Below are 27,762 nucleotides of genomic sequence, written 5' to 3'. Positions count from 1 at the left end.
ACACACACACACACACACACACACACACACACACACACACACACACACACGAATACACACAACCCTGTAACTCTTTACCTAAGAAACATTTGGTGAGCACCTTACATATCTCAGGCACATTCCTAGGTTCTATTGTGGGAAACAAATGAGTAAGGCAAGATCACTTTTCTTTGGACATCACAGTTATGTTATCTGTCACTTTACTCCACAGGTTAAATAACTTAAACAATCAAGGATCACCATCTTAAAGACACATTTTATGATAGTTTTTCCTTCTATGTACGTATTTTAAATAAATGGGGGATACTTTTCAGCTTCATGTAAGCTACCTATTCTAAATCATATTTTGCCTGTAATAGCTTAAATTACTAATAGCTTACTAATAGCTTACACTAAAATATACCTGTTAATAAACATAAAAACTACTATTCATTTAAGATTTACGGTGTTTAAATTCTGTAAACATGCATTATTCACTCATTCAACAAACAGTACATGTTTAATGATAAAATTCATCATCCTTTTAACTATGGGAGAACTGTGATCACACTGAGATAAAGATTTTCATCCTGAGTCTTAAGAATAGAGCTGCCATCTTTAATACTTTCCCAAATTCAGGCAGGAAGAAAATTATTACCTTCTCAGAACTTTCTGTCTGTGTGTGTAGGTGGGTGTTTCTAACTCCATCTCTTTTCTTTTTCACTTGCCCATCCCTTCTTTCTTTCCTTTCTTCTTTCCTGCCATCCTACCTTGCCACCTGCCTTCCCTCTATCTTACAAAATAAACAAAATAAAAACACAATTAAAATTAATGATAATTTTCTTACATTTTTATATAATAATGAATAAAATTTAAATTACAAAGCATACCCTAGGGAGGTAACATTTTTTAAAAAACTCCAGTATAACATGTACATTTTTATAATGGTTTATCTTAGGTTATTTAAACACAAATCAAGTCAAGATGCTTTGATTCCATTTTCTTGTTTTTGAGAATATTTGCTCTTCCTCTGTTTTTCCCTCCTCCATTTTTCAAAAGTCTCTTTCCTCATCTAACACCCTTCTTTTTCTGATATCCTTCTCCTTTCCCTGCCACCCCACCTCCCCTTTCTCTGCCATATTTCATTCCATCACCCTCATCTTGTTCTCTTTGATTAAAAATAAATTACTCAGCAATTTTGTGAATAAGCCAAAAAACCAATAACAAAATTTATGAATTTTTAAAAAATTTGTAATTAATGTATTCAGTGAAATTGTAAAATAGCAAGAGTTGTAAATAATACTTGAATTTTCTATGTTCTAAAATTAATTAAATATCATAAAATTTTTCTATCAGACTTTAGTTATGAGAAATTGCTTTAGGTATAAGTAAGGGCCAACATTGAACATGTATTATGTCACAGCTTCTTAAATCGGGAATTCAGAAATAGGTGGATTTTTACAATTTGGTGTCTCAGGTGGGTTGTTTTCAAGATTTGAGATGGCTACAGACATCTGAAGAATTAACTGGGGCTGGAGGCTCACTCACATGTGTGCCTGTTGATGCTGGTTGAGGTCAGGGGCCCTCCTCTTCTCCACATCCCTTTGTGCTGCTTGAGTATCTTTATCACATCACAACTGGCTTCCCACAGAATAAACAATCCAAGAGATGGGTTCTATGTATTGTTTGATGTCAACGTCATTAGTAATACCAAGAGGATACTTAAATTGCCTGAAGCCCTACTGAACAAATAGTTCCTTCCTTAATTCTATGAGGAAGGACAGTGGTATAACAGCATAGGGGACCAGCGTGTGGGGATGGTTTTTATAACAGCAAAGTCTGTTCCTTGTGCATCATTGTCTCTCCTTTACAGTAAGAGCATCTGAATGTATGTCATATGTATAATAATGAATAGAATGCCATATGAGAGAGTTCAGTTACATGAGGGCGAATAATCGATTCAAATGAGTAAATGCTGCAGATATGTTTTTGTGGGCTGAACTGTTTCCCCTCAGTGCTTGAGACCCCAGTGCTTCAGACAGTGAGTATGTTTGGTGATAAGGTCTTTAAAGAGGTAATTAAGGTAAAATTGGTTTGTATGGGAAGGCTCTGATGTACAGCGACCAATCATCTTATAAGAGATTAGGACATAACATGTATGCAAGAAGAAAGGCCATATAGCAACACATCAAGAAGGCAGCTGTCTTTAAGCCAATGAGAGAGGCCTCAGTAGCAGTTACCATACTCAAAAATGGGGCAAGATTTTAACACAAGTCTGCAAGCTCTGAATCTCATGTTCATGATCATTATTAGCAGGTCTCCCTGGAAAACAAAAAGGAAAGTGTTTCCACCACCTAACTGTGTGGCAGTTTACCTAGTCTTGTTGTGCCTAGTTTTCTTTTCTATAAAGCAATCTTAGTTATCAAGCTTACCTCTGAGAGTTGTGGTATGAATTAAGTGAGGTAATGTATATAAAGCTCTCTGGAACAGAGCTTGACAAGTGTAAAATGTTCGACGCATGTTAGGTATTGCTTTTATTACTATATCTTCATCTTTAGCAAAATCAGTGATATTCAAACCATATAAATGGTGGAAAATGTAATTTCCCATGAAACATCTCACAAGTATACCTCACTTGGAATGTAGGCATTACTCAAACAAGTAAAAGATAAACTTGGCAAACTGAGTCACAACTATGCTCTACACTCATAGCCATCAATCTACAGACAATGCCCATCTTTCATGCGACAAAGAATCTAACATGGACAAAGATTGTGAAAATAAAAAAGGAAAGAAATGGATGATTTAAAAATTATTTAGGAAGCAGAAATGACAGGATTCAATGACTACTGGGATTCCTATGCCACTGTGGAGGAGGTGGATGCAGCCATGAATGCAAGGCCACGCAAAGTGGATTGAAGAGCTATGGAACCAAAGAGAGCTATCTCAAGAGAAGATTCTCAAAACCAGGTGCCCACTTAATATTGTGAAAAAAATATTTGTTGGTGGCATTGAAAAAGACACTGAAGAATATCAACTAAGAGATTATTTTGAACAGTACAGAAAAATAGAAGTGATTAAAATCACGACTGACTGAGGCAGTGGCAAGAAAAGGCACTTTCCCTTTGTAACCTTGGATGACCGTGGATAAGACTGTCATTCAGAAATATCATACTGTGAGTGGCCACAACTGTGAAGTTAGGAAAGCCCTGTCAGAGCAAGAGGTGGCTAGTGCTTCATCCAGCCAAAGAGGTGGAAGTGGTTCTGGAAATTTTGATGGTGGTCATGAAGGTGGTTTCAGTGGGAATGACAACTTTGGTCATGGAGGAAACTTCAGTGGTTGTGGTGGCTTTGGTGTCAGCCATAGTGGTGGTGGATATGGTGGCAGTTGGGATGGCTATAATGGATTTGGTAATGACAGAAGCAATTTTGGAGATGGTGGAAGTACAATGATTTTGGAAATTACAACAATCGGTCTTCAAATTTTGGACCCATGAAGGGAGGAAACTTTGGAGGCAGAAGCTCTGGCCCCTATGGTGGTGGCAGCCAATACTTTGCCAAATCACAAAACCAAGGTGGCTATTGTGGTTCCAGTAGCAGCAGTAGCTATGGCAGTGGCAGAAGATTTTAATTAGGAAACAAAGCTTAACAAGAGAGGAGAGCCAGAGGCATGACAGGGAAGCTACAGATTACAGCAGATTTGTGAACTCAGCCAAGCACAGTGGTGATGGGACCTAGCTGCCACAAAGAAGACATGGTTTACGTAAATACTCATGTGTATGGGCAAAAAACTCAAGGACTGTATTTGTGACTAATTGTATAACAGGTTATTATAGTTTCTGTCTGTGAAAAGTGTAAAGCATTCCAACAAAGGGTTTTAATGTAGATTTCTTTTTTTTGCACCCATGCTATTGATTACTAAATGTAATAGTCTGATCATGATGCCGAATAAATGTCTTTAAAAAAAAAAGAGGTACAAACTAATGTAACCATTCTAAGCCTTAGGTGCAATACAGTCTAGAGAATTTGGTGAACAGTGTTAAGCCTGGCCATTACATGTGACCTAAAATGGAGCGCCACATCTTCGAGTGGGACTGTTAAATACAAGTAAGTAGATTGTTTTTTTTTGTTTTCAGTAGGGGAGACAAATATCATCTAACCATTTTTTTTAAGCTAGGATAGAAACAGACTTTTTAATACATTACCAATATTTAAAAATACTTACTAATTGATCTCTCACAAAAGTTATATTTTAACTTTATCATCCATCTGGTTTCTGTGGCATTAGAATTAAAACTCAGGGAAATAAATTAATCTGCAAAGGTAACTTTTTTTTTGGTCACAAAATAAAGGCTAGAGCTAAGCAATTATTTAAGGTTTTCAAAGTGTCCAGAAAGGTTGTCTCTGAAATTGTGGAGACTTCTGAATGAGCTTGGAAAATCCATGATGCCCTTCTATGGGATGAGTCATATTTAGCAACCAGACCATGAGAGAAAAGAAAGGAGAAAAATCATCCCATACCCTCATATGTGTGAGTCATTAATGTTTTATTCATCTGTAGAAAGAACACATTCTTAGGTAAATCAAGGAAAACTTGGTAGACATTGATCAACATAGGAATTTCTCTAGTTAAAGCCATTAAACAGGAATGTTTATTTCTCACTGATATTTCAACGTATGGAGATTAAAGCTACTTATATCTATGGGAGTCTCTTCTGAAAATCACATGACTAACATAAAAAATGAATAGACATAATTAAAGAAGTATGGAAAATAAGTGTTCTTTTACTTTTGTTTAAAATATAAATTAAGAACCAGATAATCCAAGTGCTTTCCTTTAACCACAATCGATTGAACTTCAGACTGTATAATGTGTTTTTCTAAACAAATTTAATCCAAAACAGCATTGTCAGACTGTGTGTGTGTGTTTTCTTTAATTTTGAAAATTCTTTGGAATATATTATTTCTAGTTGAAACTATAAAACACTTACTAGAAAAGGACATATATGATTTATGTTCTGAAAAAATCAGTCTGATAATTTGTCTGTCCTACAGAGGAATTCTTCTAATAGAAATATAGGTATTAGTTCCTAACAGAGTCAGACTGGAAAACACTAATAAAATTTGAATAGCTCAGAAAAACATATCTAAGAAGGAATAGTAAGCAATGACATGCAGGTCATTTATAATAATTAAGGTGCCATTATCTGTGAAATAAACTGGTAAAGCAATATTAGAGGATGAACTCCTGACTCCCACACTGCATTTGCTTTGCACAGATGGTGAGTTTCGTATGACTGCCAGGGATGAAACTAAGGTCAGTTCACCTAGTAAATGAGAATGAATGGTACTTCGGCTCTGTTGGTTATTGCTCTCATGCTCTCCTCAGCCAGGTGACTACAACAGACTGCAGTGTCTCTTGCCAGGTCACTATGTGTCTATAAAATTGATCCTCTAAAAACACAATATTTTTTTTTCCTTTCTCCCTTGTTTTATTTCAATAATTTAACTGCTAGCTACAACTCCACTGTCCCTTAAGATCTTAAAAAAAAAAAAAAAAAAAAAAACAATCAGCATTTCTCCTATAACTCTCCTTACCACAGCTTAAAGAAATCCAAAGATCTCTACATTTTTGCAAATTTCTATTTATTTGCATTCTCTTAATTGCTTCAGATGATAGAGTCTTGCTTCAACATATAATGTTTTCATATTTACTGTCTGGCATCTATATGAGGTTTAGCCCTTTCTATGATTTTATATAAAAACTGGCAGATTTTACTGACATTTTGGGAGCAAAAAGGATGTGTTCTCTAATGGAATCAATTTCGAAACAGTAGGCATCACCTTTCTTAAAATTTCTTTTAGCTACATCATCATCCCAGGGTTTTCCTAAGCTTCTATTGCTTCCTGTATCAGCCCCGTGCTTTATAAACTCTGTTTTCTGTTCCTCAGATTTATGAATGTGAGTGTGTTTGTATGCTTATCAATCTCATTTGATTTTTAACCATAAATATAACTGATTATTTGAATAGCGTGTGTATATATTGGCAAAACAGACTCTATTATGTGTGGCAAACAATTTCTCAATCTTCGTGTTTATACACAAGGAAAATGTTATTTCTCCTTTCCATAAAGATTGCTGTCATTTACTGTAACTCTCCCTAAGGTAGATTTTTCTCATACAATGACTCAGAACCCCATTCATAAAGGCTGTATTTATGGAAGAAAGAAACTAGAGGACTTTCCATGGACTTTTTAGTACTTCATACCAGCTCACTTGATATTTATTTAGCCATAACTCATCACATTGTCTACCCAAAAGCAAAAATGTCTCCCCACTCTACTCAAAAAGAAAAAAAAAAAGACAACTCCAATGTGACAAGAAGGGAAAAAAGAATTTGATATTGGTGAAGATTAGTGATACCTGCCAAAGTCTATAGCGAATCTTTTGTCCACTGATTAATATTACCTTTTGTATGATACGCAAAACCTCATAAATGTTTGGATCTGAAACTGAGGATTACTTGGTTTTCCTTTTGTTTTTTTCTTTTAAGTATAATTTTGTATATTTATCTCTCCCCCGACAATATCCTGGCTTATTTATAACAATTTTTGACATTATAATTTTATAATAAGTTTTAATAACTGGTAGTGCATTATTCTTCCTTCCTTATAAATTTTTTCAGGATTATTTTGACTATTTTAGGCATTCACTCAACCCTCAGAGATCTGAAAAATTGTTCCAGTTCTAGGAAAGTAAAAACATGGTGACTATATTAGCTTCGTTTTATAGAATAAATTAAATAGAATTGACGGCATTCGGATATTGAATTATCTTTAAACATGGTATAAATACAGTATATTTTGCTTTTTATCTAGCATATACTTTTATTATCCAAAAAGAGATTTTATAAACTACATTTTCGCACATTTTTAGGAACACTGAAGAATTTATTGTTGGTATAACTGCTTTTGCTGATGAATAGAAATGTCATTGATCAGTAACTTTTTTTATTTCTGGCATCATGTAAACTTTTAAAAGACTAAACTTTAGAAGGCATCCAATCTTTTGGTTTCTCTAGTCACATTGGAAAAAGAAGAATTGTCTTGAGTCACACATAAAATGCACTTACACTAACAATTGCTGATGAGCTAAAGAATAATTGCAAAAAAAAAAAAATCATAGTGTTTTAAGAAAGTTTACAAATTTGTATTGGGCTGCATTCAAAGTCATTCTTGGCAGTTTGTGGCCCACAGGCCACGGATTGGAGAGCTTGCTTTAGCTGTTGTGTATCTTTGATGCTTTTTCTAAGTGAACCATGTAGTGCCTTTGAATAACAATACTTTTATCTCTCCCTTCCTGTTCTCTAATTATTTTCATTCAGTGTGTAGGATCCCTAGGAAAATACTAATAAGAGTGCCTTTGTTGCTCCTCTATTTGAAATAAAGTGTCTCTAAAGTCTCTTTGTTTAGTATTTTTGTATCTGTAGGTTTTTGAGGTAGATTATCAAGTTAAGGAATTTCTCGGTGTTTGTAGTTTGTTAGATTTTATTTAAATCGTTAAAATTTTTGAATTTTCCTTAATAATTTTTTTCTATAACCAATAGAAAAAAAAAAGATGGCAGTATTTTCATTTCAGCCCAACCTTCTAATAAAGACCTTTAATAAAATAAGGGTAGAAAAAAAAAATTGCAATAGCCGGGCATAGTGTCACATGCCTGTATGTGATTCCAGCTACTCCAGAGGCTGAAGCTAGAGAATCACTTAAACCCAGAGGTGGAAGTGGCAGTGAGCCAAGAAGATCACAACACTGTACTCCTGCCTGGGTGAATGAAGGAAAGAGAGAGAGAAAGGAAAAAAGGAAAGACAGAAAATAACATCTACCTTTTATTTTAAAGAAACGTTTCTCAAGTGGCAATTAAAAGTATTTCAGTTAATATCTCTAAAAGAAAGGATGATTCAGGTGACTATTATTGCTCAACCTTGTCTTGAGTACACTAGAAAATGTAGTAAGTCAAGGATAAGTGACCATTGGGGGGAAAAAAAAAAAGGAGATAACAATTTCACTGAACATTCTATATTTTTTTTAACCTTGCAAATATTCTAGGCTCTATTTAAAAAATTAGGTAAAGAGGTTAGATAAAATTTAATCCAAATTTAATAGATTTTTTTAAAAAGTTTCCTAGAATTAAAAAACCCACAAATTCCCAAGAATGTGAATGCTAAAAAATTATTCACAATACCTTTTAACAACTTTAAAATATTGTGTAACGTGTTCAATAAGAAATGTTATGATTTTATTACAAAAACTATGAGATTGTATTGAAGAATCTGAAACAAGATATAAATAATTGAAAAGCCATCAGGTTTTAGAATGGAATAACCTATAAATTCTTCTAAAATAAATATATTTTTCACTTTATATACATTTCAGTATATATAAATATATAAAATTCAATATATATGTACACACAAACGTATACACACATATATATCTTGTGAAATTGCCAGCTTTTTAAGACTTAAATGAAATGTTCCTTAAAGCCTTATGGAAAAACAGATGCCCAAGAATATTTAATGAATTATATTATATTCCTTTATTTATATGTTGAATTTTTAAACATGATGTTATAAGAAGCATATGGCTGATTTGTAAAACGAATCTAGCTGTCTCTACTTTTTAATAACTTTGTTTAATCTGTCAGAATTATATAATTCCTAATTTAGCTAACCTATACCACTATCACCTTTTGAGTTTCTTCTCCTGACCATGTTTTACCTTTGTTCTATTTATCCTCCCTCACTCCCTCTTTTTCTTTCTCTCTTTCTCTCTTTTTTCTTTTCTTTTCTTTCTCTTCCTTTCCTTCTTCCCTTCTCCCTTCCCTTTTCTTCCTCTTTCTTTCTTTCTGCCTCTGTTTTATTGGCAAATTTGTTTCATCCATATTCTTCATTGTTTTTAAATTTTGGAAGGAGATTCAAAAGCAATTCATTGTAATTCTAATATGTATTGGTTACCTTTCTAATCGATACATATATTTAATTTTGAAGTCTAAATTATTCAGTAGCATACTTCCTAAAACTAAGAAAAATCATTGTTTTGTTTGTTACTTAAATTTCCTTTCTCAAGCCACTACACATTCTTTGTGGCTATTTTAAAAATTAGAGTTACATGCTTTTTAAGAGTCAATTTTATCAGCATATTTTATCATTAAAGATGCATCCATTCCATTGTTTCCTTAATGGTGCACTTCTATTTATTACAGTTAATCACTTAATACTTCTTTCAGAGAAATGCTGTATGTATTAACACTTTGCCCATTTTTTTAAAAAAAGGACCTCACTGCCTGCATTTATTTGATTTTACCTAAACATGCTCTTTGAGACAGAAGCAAATTTGACTGAGTTTTCAATGTGAAAAAAAATAAAAAACTGTTTCTGGAGTTATTTCTAAACAGAAGTAACATCAGAATCATCTGAATCATCAGCATTGTCTACAGGGAAAAATCTAATTCATCAAATGAATCGTTAGCCAATGACTGAGAATGATGTTAACATTACACGTAGCAATGTTACATTTTCTAGGATTTAATATTTTCAGAGATCAAGAATTAGTATGTTTTGTAAATGGAAATATTACTAAAAACAGAATGTTATAAATAAAAATTATGTCTTTTGTTTCCAAAGTTGATATTCTAGAGGAAAGTGAAAATAATAATAAAAGTGAGCTATTTGGTGGTGAAGTTGTCTCTGGGACAGCACTGCAGTCACAAGTGCTACTGGCGAGTATTCTCTGGGTAAAGTGGAAAAGGCTTAAAATCACTTATTAGGTATATGTCTCAAAATACCTTTAAGTTTGCTTTAACTCTAGCCTGCTACCTTTCCAGAATATACATTTCTAACATACTTCAGTACTTTGAGTTAATCAGTGTTCCTTTGAACTTACTGCTGATGAGAAGTCTGCTGTCACTCAAAGTGTTATATTAATATAATATCTTCTTCATGCTGATAATATTCATGATGATGCTCTACAGTTTCACTTCCTTGTGACTATGGGTGGATTTATTATGCTTTATTTATACTCACTGGAAACTAACAAATTACTATTTTTGTTTTTAATTGCAATGATTATATTTTTCATTTTGAGATCTGCATTTAGTTACTTTGTATATTCATCTTATCTCAAATTCTTCCTTCCTTTCTTCTCTTGTTTCCTTTCATTCTTTCCTTTTTGTACTTTGTTATATTTTACGGCTTGCTTTATTTCATTGATTTTAGAGCCTACATATGCTAATTTAAATTCATTTTCAAATTAGACAATTATTTTTGCGTTTCCTAGAGTAAACTCATTCTCAGAATGTTGTTTTCTTGCGTATCAGCCTTCGTTTCCTTATGTATTTTGGATATTATTTTTCTCTTGATTTTATAGCTTGCCTTCCCTATTAAAGCACTCATTTGGATTTTTTTGCCTACTCTGCCCCCAAAGTTCCTCTCAGGTTGATGGCTTAGAAAGTCTTAGTATCACAAATGTGAGACTGAGTCAGTCTGATCCAGTATTTGAATTTTTTTCTGTTAATGTATATCAGCTTTCTAAAGTTTCTTCGAGTAAAAGACTTTGTAGAAATCAAAGCCTTTTAGGTTGTGAATCTGAACCGTACTTCATTAAGTGAGTCTGGCTTATGTTCTTTGCCTGCAATGGAGCATTTTCTTTAAATAAGACACTGATTATGCCCTTTGGATTCAAAATTCAAAAGCTTGTTGCCAATTCTGATTGTGACAGACATGATTTTTGTGGTTATGTCTATTTTTTAAATTACCCATTTTCTGTTTTCTATTTATGTATTATACCTTTTGGATTCAAAATCCGAAAGCTTGTTGCCAATTCTCTTCCTTGTTGACAGACATAATTTTTGTGTTTATGTCTATTTTTTAAAGTATCTATTTTCTCTTTTCTACTTATGTATTTTCTGTCATTGCTATGTGTCGGATAAATGCAGTTGGTAGTTCTGTTAGCATCAACACTAACAAACTAGGGAGGATAATTTTTTAAAAGTGCATTTAATGAAATATAGATTAAGCATCATCTTTTCCATACTTCTCACTTTCATTCTAACATATGTAATGATTGCAAAATGGAAACATTTTTAATTCATGTTCCAAAGCTTGAACTGCCACAGTCTGACTCACTCGGGTACATTTAGTGATTGTAGAAAACCCCTCTATTACTGTCTATATCCGGATGAACAAACCCTGCATGTCACATATGCAAGCTTACGCACAGTAAACACTGCTTTCATTCTTTGCTAGGTCTGTTGAATTAAAGTTTATACTGCAATCAAAAATTATTTGTTTTAACTAAGGAATTCTTTTCTATTTAACTTTATATTTCAAAAAGGTGATGTTGCAAGTTCTCAGAAGTGTTTACCTTCCAGATACTAACAGATTGGCAGCACCCCACAGCTGATACAGGCAAAATGGGTGCAAGGTATCAAGCAGAATTAAAAAATATCACTATTTACTCTAAAGCAAAAGCATCATTTACCATTCCATTTCACCTCCGTCAGTTTAGGCAGCCACCATACCCTGATGACTGGAGTCTGCTGTGATAGTTTTTCATCTGTGAACTAGTCACAGCACTATGCATAAAAGAATGCATTCCCTAATCTTAAACCTCTGCCAGTGAAGGACTATTGATGACAAATTCCCCTTGTTCCCTTCCTCCCAGCAGATTATCTCTGAAGTTCCCATCAATCCTATACTTGTATAGGCTTTAGTAAATGCCCTTGTGTTTACAGCTGATGTCTCACTTGTCCTTCCATTATTTTAATTTCCTAGAAAGCCACATCTCTAATATGGCCACATGTCCAGTATTGTTGAGTATGGCTCAGAAATGGCAGAGTCTTTGCATTTTCTGGCCAAAAAATAAAATTGCCACTTCAGCTGCCATATTCCTGGGTATTTTATTCCATCAAGTTAAAGAAAAATCTATTACCCCCAATACCGCTTTGGTTCCTGTTTCTGGCTGCATAAGCTAACTGTAGGGGTTTCCACACTCATGACAGGACCTCCTTCCCAACTTGATTCGTTTCCAGGCTTGTAAAAGTAAATGGCTTATCTACATGTGAGATTCAGTTCCTATGCTCTCTCTGTAAGAACAGGGAAAAAGTGTGTGCCCTAGTCAGGGAAGAAAAGTGTATGTCTCTTTAATATCTGCAATTCAATATTCTTTCTAATAATATCACTCATATAATATTAGCTTAAGTATTGGAATTTAATCCACAGTATAAAGCAAAACACACGCGGGAAGTAAAATATAAATACACTTCAACATTAACTTTTTAAATTTATGGCCTTTATCTTTGTATTTAAATAACTGTGTTTTTATGTATCATTTAAGTTAAAAGATATATTTCTTCACTTATAAAATGGAAATAATATTATTTATTTCATTTTGTTGATGGGAAAATTTTATGAAATAATACACCAAAGTTTTTTGAACCTTAGTGTCTTAAGAACCATCTGGACACATGTTAAAATGCAGAATAGGTATCCATTAGACATTCTTATGCAAGATCTGGGACACAGACAAGGTAATGCTTTTTTTTTTTTTTTTTTTGGAAAGGATCACACTCATTTGGATGTTAGTAGCCAGTGGGCAACTTGAAAATCATTGATAAATACAAATTAATTATCACCGTGCTGCCACATATTAAGGATTCTGTAGATGCTAATGATTATCATCTTTTTTATACACTATGGATTGAACTATAGTGTGAGATTGGTGGTACCGACAGGTACTCCATCACTAGAGAGCAGGTAAAGCTGTTGGCCAAGAATGACTGCAAAGTAACCCTGCCTGATTCCCTTCCTGTTCTGGATCCCTTGACAAGTCATTATCCTTGTACGGAGTGTCTGACTGTGTTCTAAAATTATGAATCTCACATTCCACTGGTGTATAATATTGAGGTATTCAATGAATAAATCTCATTTTATTTGTAGTTTTTCAAAATTCTGTCCTTAAATATTCAATTAGATTGCACAACACAGAGTTCCACATTTGAATGCATTCTTCTCTGCTCTTTGTATTTCTGATTACTTGGAACAAATCTGAGTGGTTTTAGAAGTTAATCAAACTTCTACACTTCTCCCCCTGATGTCTTATTTTGATTTTTTTCAATGCCTGACAATGGTCTCTATTCTTTGCTTCATCATTCAATTTTATTTTCTCACAACAGTCCCATTGATAAATAAAAAATAAATAAACCTCCTTTCATTTAGAGTAAAGTAAATCTAGCCTGTTTTAGGTAATTGCCTGATAGTTGCTCATTTTTCACTAAAAATGGTTTTAAAATTAAAATATTAAAATAACTAGATTCATGACAGATATAAACAAATTGCTTTTTAGGCAACTTAATATGCTATATCCTTGATTTCCTATTAATATCAATGGTAATTATTGGAATTGTGGAACTTGGTTTGATTTAAAACGACTGTTTTGATAGAGCCACTCAAAGGCAAAGGTATAATCAGATACGGCCAACCTTACGTGATTCGTAGGAATCATGACCACAGGTCATTCTGCATGTGACAGCAGAAACCAACATGTAGAAAACTGATTCTTGGATTGCAGGTACAATGACTTACTAAGATGAAAATAAGAAAATAAAATAACTAGTTGTTCCTTGAAAATTTTATTTCTGAAAATTTGCCTTATAGCAATTATTTATCACTGGAAAACAGTACAGGAAAGGGTGTTTTGCAGCTGTTGGCTAAATTTCTCGGGTAGTAAAGACTGAGTTGCCAAGTTTCAACATGCATCTGGAAGGAGAGAATAATGAACCAAAAATACAGAGATGAATGTCTAAAGAAAAGGTGGAAAAAACTGAAAGAAGATGTCAATTACCTTACAGTTGTGTCCAGGCTTGTCTCCACCCATAAATAATCTTACATGACAGATTTGACTCTGGGTTATGCCTAGGAGCAGCTAAGTAGAATTACCATTACTCTCTGGTTATCGTATTATGCACCCGTACCTATAGTTCCAGCTACTCAGGAGGCTGAGGTGGGAGGATCCCTTGAGCTGGGGAGATGGAGGCTGAAGTAAGCTCAGATCAGGCCACTGCACTTCAACTAGGCAACAGAGACCCTGTCTCAAGCAAAACAAAACAAAACAAAAATAAACAAAACAAATATTTTGCTGGAGTTATCTAATGCTCTAAATTTTTTTAAAATGCAAGTTTCCCAGGACAATTACATTTTGGTCATTCAATGTAATTGATGAAAAGAGTGATTTAAATATTTTATGAAAATTATGATTTATTTTTGAACTAATTATTATGAACTCCATCTACTTGGGAAGTTTCTATAGATATTCTAGTGATAGACAATTGTGTTTGATCCTAGAAAGTAGAGTTTTGGCAACTACTCAAAGCAGTTGCCAAAATATTAACCATAAATATCCTTCCTCTCTCAACCCTTAAAGAAATAAGTGTTATTTTAATGTGTTCATTTATTTTTAAACAATTTATCTATTGACTTCTATGTATCCTACTTGATGTTCAGAATAGGGATGAAGTAACAAATATGTGATTTATTAAATAAGCATTTACTAATGTATTGGATTAAGCACAAAAGAAAGAGCTCAACAGATCACAATTTCTGATTAAAATCCCTCAAAGAAATGCGATTCAATCACTAACTCCTCCCTGAAAAAAGAAAAACAATACTGTCTTCACTTTTCCTAAGTTTATAATGTATCTATATGTACGAGAGCTTTTTTGAAGAACATGTCTTAAATCACTGATAATTAGCCAAGACAGGGAAAGTCACACTCCTGTTGACTGAGATTTGGTACTTCCATGAATGGCTTACTTTTAGGTAAAAGTAAAGGAGGAAAAAAATAATCTGGTTTCAGCAGAAAGCCTAGCAGATTTAGTGATTAATTTAGTGAGCCTGTGTAAAAAGACAATTTTATGCATTTGAGGGGCAAGTTTTCAATTTATTTTATTAAGGTAGTAACTGAAAAATGGGCATGTCATTTATGCTTTTAAACTTTTTTTGAAATTCCTACTTTATAGGCCAATATACTCAATAATTTAGACACTTTTGTTTTTTCCTTCCAGCATTAATCAAATTAACTTTTCTTCAATTGAGCAACAAAAGAATTTGTTGAATGATGTTCACTAGACATACTGAAGAAAAAAATTGACCGTCAGGTTTCCAAGAGCCACCCTGCAACTCTACACAGTAATTATAATTAATCTATTTCGATTCATTTGTCTGTTTCAAAATATTTCATATTACTGGTATGGCCTAAGAGGCCTGTATCATTCCATTTAGATATCAATTCCTTGATGAACTAATGAAAAGCAGAGCTCAGCATGTTGCAGTTTCACAGTTGGATAAAAAGTATAACAATTTCAGATACACTCAGAATAAAGTAAAATAGATCAAGAAGAGTGAAAAAGAAAGCCACACATGAAATTGGAATGTACCGTCAATCTAAGTTCAAAACAACAAAAAACTATTAAAGTATTAAATTCTCTATCAAACAAAGGCAGTTGCTGAATGCTAAGGAAGCCACACACAGAAGATCAGAATAGTTTCAGAAAAAAATAGAAAAAAAAAAGAATAGAAAGCATAGATAGGAGGCAGAACTTAGTTGCAGCTCCTACTCAGACAGACAGAGCAGTGTGTGGAAACTCAAATTGTTGTGAACTTTTGCTCCAGGAACTACCCCAGGAACATACTGGAAAAGCTGAGAAAAACCACAGACCCTTTGAAGGAAGTGGCTTGCTACTGCAGGCTCTGTGAGACAGCTGAAAATCTCAATGTCCAATGTGTGAGAAGAGAATCAACTGCCCGTGAAAATACATTCTCACTGGGGAATCTGAAGGTTCAGATCACAGGAGAAGGATCTGACCTTACCTGGAGCTGAGACGAATTTAGAAAGCTGAATAAAATAAAAGAGTAGAGGAAGCAGCAGAGAAGCCTTGACGTCACTCTCAGTCCCCAGCAAAGCCATTCCCGACTTTGTCCCAGAGATGTCCTTGGGGAGGGCTTCCAGTGGAATTAGGAAAAGACCACAGGGAGAAGGGAACTTCCATCTGAGCTTTGTAACTATTTTGACTGAACTCAAATTTTCCTGGATAGAATCTGCGGGAGGGGACAAACTGGGAGTCCATACACAAACACAAAAGCCACGGCAGGTAGGGAGGTGAAGAATCTGAAAGTTCTGCTTGTTTTCTCAGTGGGAAGTCTTGCAGTCTGGGGCAAGTTCTCAGCCCTGCTCACTGGCTTCCAGAAAATAAACTCAGTGCTGCTGGGGGAGCATAGGGAGAGGAAGACTGGCCTTTTGGGCTGTGTAGGAGCTGGGTGAGGCCTGTCACTGCTGGCTTTTCCTCACTTCCCAGGTGATCTGTATGATGCAGGAGAGGCAGTCATAATCCCCCTAGTAACATAATCTAATCAACATGAGAAACACCCTCCCATCTCTCAAGGAGAGTCTTAGATCAGACATGCGTAACCTTGCCCCTACCCTGGTAGCCAAAAACAAAGAACATAATCTCCGGAGAGCTTTATGGCCCCACCCATCAACTGGGAAACCTGAATATTTATCCAGGCAACCCTAGGGCTAGCTTGTATCCACACCCCATACTACGGCAACTGATGCACTCTTGAAAGCACCACCTCCTGGATGGAGCCCAGCCAACATAAAACCAGTGCACCAAACAAAACTATGACCAAGGACCCACACAGAGTCCACTTCACTCCCCTGTTACTTCCACCAGAGCAGGTGGCTGGTTTCCATGACTAAGAGACCTGAAGATGTCATCAGGTCTCTTAGTCATGGAACATCACAGAACTCTTTGCAGACGCTCTCCAGTACCAGCCAGGAGGCCAGAAGTTCTGCTCAGTGGCCAGATCCAGAAGAGAAATAACAATCACTGCAGTTTGGCTCTCAGGAAGTCTCATCCCCAGGGGAAGGGATAGAGCACCATGTCAAGGAAGCACCCAGTGGGAAAAAAGAACCTAAACAATAGCCCTTGAGTCCCAGATCTTCCCTCTGACACAGTCTAATCAAATAAGAAAAACACAGAAAAACAATTCTGGTAATATGACAAAACAAGGTTCTTTAACATCCCCAACAGATTGCACTACCTATTCATTACACAAGCTATGAATCCCAATCAAAAAGAAATCTCTGAGTTGCCAACAAAAAAAAAATTCAGAAGGCCAATTATTAAGCTACTCAAGAAGGCATCAAAGAAAGTGAATATCAATTTAAAGAAATAAAAATCTAATACTAATATAGAATATGGACAAAGGAATCATCAGACAAATTGACTGGAGCATAAATAAAAAACAGTCATACCTTTGGAAATGAAGGATAAACTTAGAAAAATGCAAAAGACATTGGAAGGTCTCGGTAATAGAATCAAAGAAGAAGAAGAAACCACTTCAGAACTCATAGACAAGGCTTTGAAATTAACCCAATATAACAAAGACAAAGAAAAAAGAATTTAATAAAATGAACAAACTTCTTGGAGGCAAGAAGTTTGGGGTTAAATGACTAAAACTAAGAATAACTGTTGTTTCCTGCATGCTCTTATTCATAAGTGGGAGTTGAACAATAACACATGGACACAGGAAGAAGAACATCACACACCAGGACCTGTTGGTGAGGGGAAAGGGAAGGCAGGGCATTAGGACAAATATGTGGGGCTTAAACCATAGATGGCAGGTTGATGAGTGCAGCAGAACACCACGGCACATGTATACCTATGTAACATACCTGCACATTCTACTCTGTATCCCAGAACTAAAGGATAATTTAAAAAAGGAAAAATCTTTACTGAGATATTAGGAAGTTAGATTAAAAATTCTGGCTAGGATTATAAGAAATGACAGATACAGGATATTTTTAATATGCTGGCAGCTACCAGGTGCTGTTTAGAATATTCTTGTCAGGTTAGAGGTACGGCAGTGTAGTATGTAATAAAAGATGGTATATTACATGAGGATTTGAGTTCAGGCAATGTCACGTGTAACTGCATGATTGTGAATCCCATGATTAAAAAAATTGTTTGTAATGAAAAGTACTTCTGCAAAAAAAAAAGAGTATAATTAGTATTCAGAGTAAAAAGAGAGATCTAAAAGTGTAGAATACTTATTTGAGGAAAGCAAGTAAAACATCTCTGGCCTTCCTGGAGATCTAGATACTCAAACACAGGAAGTTCAAGGAACACCCAGAAAATTCTTCCCAGAAAGATTACTGCCTAGGCACAGTCATCAATTTATCTAAAGTCATGATGAAGAAAAGAATCTTCAGAGCTGTGAGGCAAAAGCGCTAGGTGACCTATAAAAGAAAACCTATCAGATTAACAGCAAATTTTTCAGCAGAAACCATACAAGCTAAAAGGAATTGGGGACCTATCTTCAGCCCCCTTAAACAAAACATTTATCAGCCAAAATTTTTTTATCTAGAAACTAAGCTTCATAAATGAAGGAAAGATACACTGTTTTTCAGAAAAACAAATGCTGAGAGAATTCACTACTATCAAGCCAGCACTACAGGAACTGCTAAAAGCACCTCTAAATCTTGAAACAAATCCTTGAAATACAGCAAAATAGAACTCCCTTAAAGCATAAATCTTACAGGACCTAACAATAACACATTCAAACAAAACACAAGATAGTAACTGATGAGATAAATAGAATAGTGCTTCATTTACCAATACTAATGTTGAATGTAAATGACCTAAATGCTCCACTTAAAAAAGAGAATGTCAGAATGGATGCGTTGACCAACCAAGTATCTGCTGCCTTCAAGAGACTCACCTAACACATAAGAACTCACATCAACTTAAGGTAAGAGGGTTGAAAAGATATTCCATGCAAGTAGACACCAAAAGTGATCAGGAGCAGCTAGTCTTATATTAGACAAAATAAACTTTTAAACAACAATAATTTAAAAAGACAAAGAGGGACGTTAGTGATAAAATTACTAGTCCAATTGAATATCACAGTCCTATATATATATGCACCTGATGCTGAAACTCCTAAATTTATAAAACAATTGCTACTAGACCTAAGAAATAAGACAGATAGCAACACAATAATAGTGGGGGCCTTCAATATTCCACTGACATCACTAGACATGTCATTAAGACAAAAAGTAAATAGAGAAAAAATAGACTTAATGTATACCTAAAACAAAGACAAACAGACTTCTAAAAAATGTTTTTATTTCCATAAGTTTTTGGGGAACAAGTGGTATTTGGTTACATGGGTAAGTTCGTTAGTGGTGATTTGTAAAATTTGGGTGCACCCACCAACCAAGCAGTATACACTGAACCCAATTTGCAGTCTTTTATCACTCAGCCCCTTTCCACCCATTCCCTGAGTCCCCAAAGTCCATTGTGTCATTCTTAAATCTTTAAATCTTTGTATCCTCATAGTTTAGTTCCCACTTATGAATGAGAAGATATGATGTTTAGTACTTCATTTCTGAATTACTTCACTTGGAATAACAATTTCTAATCCCATCCAGGTTGCTGTGAATGCCAGTGATTCATTCCTTTTTATGGCTGAGTAGTATTCCATCATATATATATATATATACACACACACACACACACACACACACACACACACACACCCCACAGTTTCTTTATCCACTCATTGACTGATGAGCATTTGGGTTGATTCCACATTTTTGCAATTGCAAATAGAACAAATAGACTTCACAGATATTTATAAAACATTCTACCCAACCACTGCAGAATATACATTCTACTTATCAGTACATGGAACATTTGCCAAAGGAGACCATATGATAGGTCTCATAGCAGGTCTCAGTAAATTTAAGAAAATCAAAATTATATCAAATACTCTCTTAGACCACAGTGGAATAAAATTAGAAATCAACTCCAAAAGGAACCCTCAAAACCACAGAAATACATGAAAATTAAACAACTTGCTTTTGAATGATCATTGGGTCAGCAGCGAAATCAAGATGAAATTTTAAAAATTCTCAAACTGATTGATAATAGTAACACAAGCTATCAAAACCTCTGTAATATGGCAAAAGTGGAGCATTGAATGCCTACATCAAAAAGTCTGAATGAGTACAAACAGGCAATCTAAGGTCATACCTAAAGGACCTAGAGAAACAAGAACACACCAAACCCAAATCCAACAGAAGAAAAGAAATAACAGAGATCAGAGCAGAACAAAATTAAATTGAATCAAAAAACAATATAAAAGATAAATAAGGCAAAAAGCTGGTTCTTTGAAAACAAACAAAATTGATAGACAATTAAAAAGATTAACCAAGAAAAGAAAAGGGAAGATGTGAATAAGCTTAATTAGAAATGAAATAGAGGACATTATAAATGATACCACGGAAATACAAAAGATCATTCAAGGCTACTATGAACACCTTTACTCACACAAAGTGCAATCCTAGAGGAGATGGTTAAGTTCCTGAAAATTTACAAAAAAGTCCTTCACAGCTGAATTTTCTCATACATTCAAACAATCGGTACCAATCCTATTTACTTTATTCCAAAATACAGAGAAAGAGGGAATTCTCCCTAAATCACTCTATGAAGCTGGTATTTACCTGATACCAAAACCAGGGAAAAATAAAGCCAAAAAAAAAAAAAAAAAGAAAACTACAGACCAGTATCTCTAACAAATATAGATGCTGGAATCCTAAATGAAATACTAACTAATCAAATCCAACTGCACATCAAAAAGAAAATCCACCATGATCAAGTGGGTTTCACACCAGGGATGCAGGGATGGTTTAACATCCACAAGTCAGTAAATGTTATACACCACATAAACAGAATTAAAACCAAAAATCACATGATCATCTCAACAGATGCAGAGAAAGCATTTGACAAAATGTAGCATCCTTTTATAATTAAAACCCTCATCAAAATCGGCATAAAAGAGACTTACCCTAAGGTAACAAAAACCATGCATGACAAATCCACAGCCAACTTTATACAGAAGGAGAAAAAGTTGAAAGCTTTCCCCCTAAGAACTGGAACAATACGAAGATGTCCACTTTCACTATTCCTATTCAACATAGTCCTGGAAGTCCTAGCCAGAACAATCCCACAAGAGAAAGAAATAAAGGGCATCAGGCTGAAAAAGAGAAAGTCAAACTGTCACTGTTTGATGATGATATGACTGTATACCTAAAAGACCCTAAAGACTCCTCCAAAAAGCTCATAGAATTGATGAACAAATTCAGTAAATGTTCAGGATATAAAATTAATGTGCACAAATCAGTAGCACTGCTATATGCCGATAGTGACTAAGCTGATAATCAAATTAAGAACTCAATCCCTTTTGCAATAGCTGCAAAAAAAAAAAAAAATACTTAGGAATATACCTAATCAAGGATGGGAAAGACCTCGGCACGAGAAAACACAGTACACTGTTGAAAAAAGTAGATGACACATACAAATGGAAACATATTCCATACTCACTAATGGGTAAGGTCAATATTATAAAAATGACCATATTTCCAGAGGCAATCTACCAAATCAGTAAAATTCCCATCTAAGCACCTCCATAATTCGTCACAGAACTAGAAAAAAAATCCTGAAATTCATATGGAACTAAAAAAGAGCCCATATAGCCAAAGCAAAACTGAGCAAAAAAACCAAACCAAAAGAAAACAATCTGGAGACAACACATTACCCAACTTCAAACTATACTATAAGTCCATTGTATTAGTCCATTTTCATGCTGCTAATAAAGACATGCCCAAGACTCGGTAATTTATACAGGAAGAGGTTTAATGGACTCATAGTTCCACATGGCTGGAGAAGCCACACAATCATGGCAGAAGGCAATGAGGAAGAAGTCTCGTCTTACATGGATGGCAACAGGCAAAAATAGAGAGCTTGTTCAGGGAAACTCCCCCTTATAAAATCATCAGATCGCATGAGACTTATTCACTGTCACAAGAACAGCACAGGAAGGACCCACCCCATGATTCAATTACCTACTACTGGGTCATTCCCCCAACATGTGGAAATAGTGCAAGCTACAATTCAAGATAAGATTTGGGTGGGAACACAGCCAAACCGTATCAGCCATTGTTACCCAAATAGCATGGTACAGATACAAAAACAGGCACACAGACCAATGGAACAGAATAGAGAACCCAGAAATAAAGTCAAATGTTTACAGCCAACTAACCTTTGACAAAGAAAACAAAAACATAAAGTGAAGAAATGGTATCCTATTTAACAAATTGTGTTGGGATAATTGCCAAGTCACATGTAGAAGAAGGCAGCTGGATACCCATTTCTCACCTTATACAAAAATCAACTCAAGACAGATCAAAGACTTAAATCTAAGACTTGAAACAACAAATATTCTAGAAGATAACATTGGAATTGAAACAATAAATATTCTAGAAGATAACATTGGAAAAAATCCTCCTGGACATTGGCTTAGGCAAAGACTTCATGACCCAGAACCTAAAAACAAATGCAACAAAAACAAAGATAAATAGATGAGACTTAATTAAACTAAAGAGCATCTGTACAGCAGAAGAATTAATCAGCAGAGTAAACAGATGACCCACAGAGTGGGAGAAAAAGGGCTAAAATCCAGAATCTACAAGGAACTCAAACAAATCAGAAAGAAAGAACAAACAATGCCATTATAAAGTGGGCTAAGGACATAAACAGATGATTCTCAAAAGAAGATATACAAATGCCCAATAAACATGAAAAAATGCTTCACATCACTAAAGATCAGGGAAATACATATCAAAAATGCAATGAGTTACCACCTTACTCCTGTAAGAATGGCCATATCAAAAAATAATACATATTGGCGTGGAAGTGGTGAAAAGGGAACACTTTTACACCACTGGTGGGAAGGTAAAATAGTACAACCACTATTAAAAATAGTGTGGAGATTCCTTAAAGAACCAAAAGTAGATCTACCATTTGGTCTGGCAATCCCACTAATAGGTATCTACTCAGAGGAAAAGCAATCACTTAATGGAAGAGATACATACACATTCTTGTACATTGCTTGAGTGATGAATGCACCAAAATCTCAGTTATCTCAACTAAAGTACTCATCCATGTAACCAAACACTATATGTTCCCCCAAAATCAATGGAAATTAAGAAACAAGAATATAAGAATTGTGTATAAGTATCTGAGTGCAGTATCAATCACAGATTTAAATGCATAGATTCATTATAACATTCAGAGGAGCAATTCCTGAAGCATTATTTCTTGATCTTAAAATGATGCATAAAATTAACTTGCATTTTAAAATTATGTGTGTATTTAGTATAGTTATTTTTTCTAGTTAGTTTTTTATAAGGCAGTGGTTGAGAAGTACTTAAATTCTAACTTTACTTTTGGTCAGTGTATGCTCATTTATTTTAAACCTAATTATTTGGATATGAAATTATCTTGAGCTGAAGAAAGGTTTTCTGTATAAACATTCTAAATACATGACTGGGATATTCAGATGATATTTTCCCAGATTTTCAATCTGTGGCTAAATTGAGATTTCATAGCAAGAAGTTAACCTTGGGCTTTCTTAAAAATTTAATTTTTCTTAAGGGTCAGATATGATGTGACTCTTATTTATCCATATGATAACTAAGGACAGTGCTACAGTGTTTTGTTTACGGCCTTGTAGAGATGAGACAACTAAGGCTTGAAGAGTTTGTGCTTCTTTTCTGAGGTCATCAGTAGTATCAGGGTTGTGCTCGGGTCTACATCTTCAAATTCACAAGTCTTTGGGTAAAGCTCAACTACTTAAAAAGGCAGTGGAAAATAAAATAATCTGTTTCTCTCCTAATGTCAAGTAGTTTCCAGGTGCAATTGGTCTAGTAGGTATATGCCTAATTGGATACTAACTCTGATTTATCGTTACAAAGAAGAATGGGTAAACTTTTCTATTCTGTAACTATTACTCACTCAATAGATGCAGACACCTTTTAAATTTGTCCATAAACAAAACACTGGTATTTGACTACATTAATTTTGGGAGAAATGTTATCAGCTTCCTCTGACTTTTCAAATGATCAACAATTCTCTAGAGGTAAAGCACATTGTTTTTGGACCGTGAATTCTGAAAATAAAAAATAAATGTTTAATATTTTAAATAAGAAAGCATATTTGTTTGAAATAATTGTAGAAACACATCACTTTATTAATGTTGTGGTCAGGCAACATAAAAGTTAGATAAATGCTTAATCAGTTTACGATATTAATAAAACTTAACCTGTTAGTGATAATATAAGCATCCTTGTTCAACAGATTAATTTTCAAAGCAGATACTGAATTTTATATATATATATATATATATATATATATTAAATTCAGTATATCTAGTAATTTCAATGCAGTGTACATAAAGATGGACGTCTTATTTTCATTCTCATTGAAAGAACCTGTCACTTGCTTCATCTCCCAAAGAGTATTTGTTTGTGATTTGAGTAACATATGATTGGTTAAGGCTATACATTAACATATGTTGTCCTTTTCTGGTTATTTAATCTGCACTAGTTGAGTTTTTAAAATATTACATTTTCAAGTGTGTTTTTGTAATTTGTGCCTATTGTGGATTTTTCCCCTTAGGAATATATTTGCTGATCTCATCGATGTCGTTATTAATCCTTACTAATCTCTGGCATTGCCTATCTATTGCAACTACTATTACTACCTAACAAATGAATGTATGCTTAATGGCTCAAAACAACCATTTTATTTTATTATAGTCACACATTCTATGGGTCAGGAATTCAGACAAGACCCAGAAGCAATGGCTTCCTTCATTGCCCCATGATATTTGTTTGTCAGCTGAGAAGAATGAATTGCTCAGGGTACTGCAATAACTGGGAAGTATATGACCTGGTGGCTTCCTCCCTTCCTTATATGCCTGGTGGTTAATGTTAGTTGTTGTTTGGAAACCAGGGCACTTGCATGTGGTCTCTCCACCTGTCCTGGGTGAAGACACCATTCCCTGTCAGGCATCTTAAATGACAATTCAGAGCTCCAAATTTGAGTGTCTTTGCAATTAAGGCAAATAATTTTCCTATAACAAATTAGACAAGCATCTAAATCAATTCACACACACAGAGTATACATAATAACTTAAAACAAAGGCCAGGCGTGATGGCTCACACCTGTAATCACAGCACTTTGGGAGACTGAGGCAGACAGATCGGGAGGTCAGGAGTTCCAGACCAGCCTGGCCAATATGATGAAACCCCATGTCCACTAAAAAATGCAAAATTATCCAGGTGTAGTGGTGCACACCTGTAGTTCCAGCCTCTTAGGAGGCTGAGGCAGAATTGCTTGAACCTGGGAGGTAGAGGCTGCAGTGAGCTGAGATCACAACACTGCACTCCAGCTGGGCAACAGAATGAGACTCTATCTCACAAAAATTAAAAATTAAACAAGTGATTTCATAATCTATTTTTTCCAAGTACCAGTCATGGGAAAGAAATAAAATTTTCTTAGAAAAATTATCTTTCTTATTTTCTCACTATCCCAAAGCCATCCACCCCCAACAACTGACTGAACCCCACTTACCACTCTACTCTTGAGCATAAGGTAAACCGTAGTGAGGTTAACAACATACTTCAGTGACACTATGATTCTCTTACAATTCTTTGGAAGTAGAGTCCAAGGAAGCCCCTTTTATCTCTGAGACTTGAGCAGCAGAATGCAGAGGCCTTCACTCAGAATAGGACTGTGGTGGCCGTGGCTTGGGACTGAGATGAGTTTGGAACTCTAAGTCTTTTCTGTTAATCAAAGGCTACACCACAAATTAATTGAATCCTGGGTAGATGTAGGGGTTACCCAGGTCTCATTTTTCCATTCAAGTTGCTCTGCTTATATTGATATTCCAAATTCATACACACACACACACACACACACACACACACACACACACACACGCAACCCTGAAATTATGTATATATAATATAAAATATCCATAACAGCTACATTGTTTTAAACATTTCTATATTTACATTGTTCTAGAGTTTTATAGTATAGTGATTAAGACAGTATATGGAGACATGCATAGTCTTAATGTAGAGACAGTGTCTAGGGGGGAAACAAAACTAGTTATGTGAAGAGATAATGCATGTAAGTTTCTTAGAAAAGTGTCAGCAAGTTTCTCATCATACCTACCAGTAGATATTTCCAGAAGTGTCCAGGAGATTTTAGCTGTTAAAATTTTATGAATGATGGAAATTAGAGATCAGCAAGTTTAAGACACAAAGCTGAAAAACCGTGGAGTCAGCACAAGAACTTAGGTTTTTATAGCCCTAAAACCATGTTCTTCTATTTTGTTCTTTCTCTCCAATGTCAATAATGCTATTGTATTTTAAATTTCAGGCAATGAACAGAGTCCAGAGCCAGGCTGCTGGGGTTTAAATCTGAGCCTGCCACCTAATCGCTGTGAGGCCTTCAGAAAATTAGTGTTTTTCCACTTCAGATGACTCTTGTTTAAAGTGTGGAAAATAATAACCCCTACACTTGTAATAATCAAATTAAATAACGTAATTGAACTGCTTAAGATATACCTGGTGCATAGAAAGTTCTTCGTAAACTTACTATCATAATTATCATTATTTACCACTTGTTTTTAGGTATTGGTCTAATCTCAGTCATGTTTTATCTTCTTTAAGGGCAGAGATAATATCTCACATACTGTAACTTACAAATTCCTGATCACATCTACCAGTAGATATTGAATACATATTTATCAAATAATATTTTTGATGCCAGAAAAAAACATTTCTAAGAGTATTAATTTTTATTCCTTGACAATAAAATGATTACAGCTTGGTTTTTAATATTATTTGGTAAGTCTATCTCTAGTTTACTGGGCCTTAAAAGTGACATCAATTTTCTGAATACTCACATTAAAATCTTAATGTCACTTAAAATCCTTATCATCTTACGCTAATCATACTTCAGTCCCTAGGAAATTTATAATGCAATTTGTGAAAAAGAATTTATAAATTCTACAAAAAGTCTCCACTTTTAAATGTAGAAATTGCTTAGATACAAAAGAACATGATTCAATCAGAATTCATAGGAATATTAGGTAAATTTAGACTATATATTTTTTCTCATCTACACAGAAAAATCAGTAAAGAATCATTTATCAAGGGTGCAATTAGAGTCAGTTTTGTAACAAGAAAATGACACTTCAGAAGCTCTTAGCAGTGAAGCTGGTGAGTAACCAAAACTAAAGACAAGTCAAACCATTTAGGATGGATGACAAGTACATCTCTACATCTAAGGGAAAATCTTACAGTTATAACTAGAGCTTCCTAAAAGTTTAACAGCAAGTTGACTCAGACTGGAGAATTTGGGCAAGTCCATATACAACAACTCCAGAAGTAGTAGAAAGAAACATTTACAAGAAATGCCTTAAGCTGTAAAATCAGCCTCTGCCTGAGTGGTATTGCTGTTCTTTTTATTTCAGATGAATAAGCATAATGATCTCATTTCTTTTCAGGTTTGTTTTATATTTGCTAGGGAAAAAGAATGAGAAAAGAATAGGAGCTTAGAGGTTCTGAGTATGGTAAAATCCATTTAGAGTTGGAAAACAAGCCTTCAGCACAGAATTTAACTATCACATTTAAGAAACACATGGTGCTCCACTTTACTTGTGGGAAGAACAACAGATGCCCATGAAATGGTAGTTTATCAACAAATTGGACAATTTAGGAGACAAGATGAGAGACTATGTCTGAATTTC

General features: G+C 34.6%; 1 pseudogene; it reads left to right on the top strand.

Annotated features, from left to right (window-relative positions):
• The first annotated feature begins 2,808 nt into the window (after positions 1 to 2,808).
• On the top strand, positions 2,809 to 3,618 carry LOC116528423 (annotated as a pseudogene).
• Positions 3,619 to 27,762: the final 24,144 nt, after the last annotated feature.

This window comes from Sapajus apella, unplaced genomic scaffold (assembly GCF_009761245.1).
Source record: "Sapajus apella isolate SASKATOON/1434 unplaced genomic scaffold, GSC_monkey_1.0 scaffold58, whole genome shotgun sequence".
Classification (NCBI taxonomy): Eukaryota; Metazoa; Chordata; class Mammalia; order Primates; family Cebidae; genus Sapajus; species Sapajus apella.
Note: the sequence above shows the minus strand (reverse complement) of the source record. Positions and strands in the feature narration are given on the sequence as shown.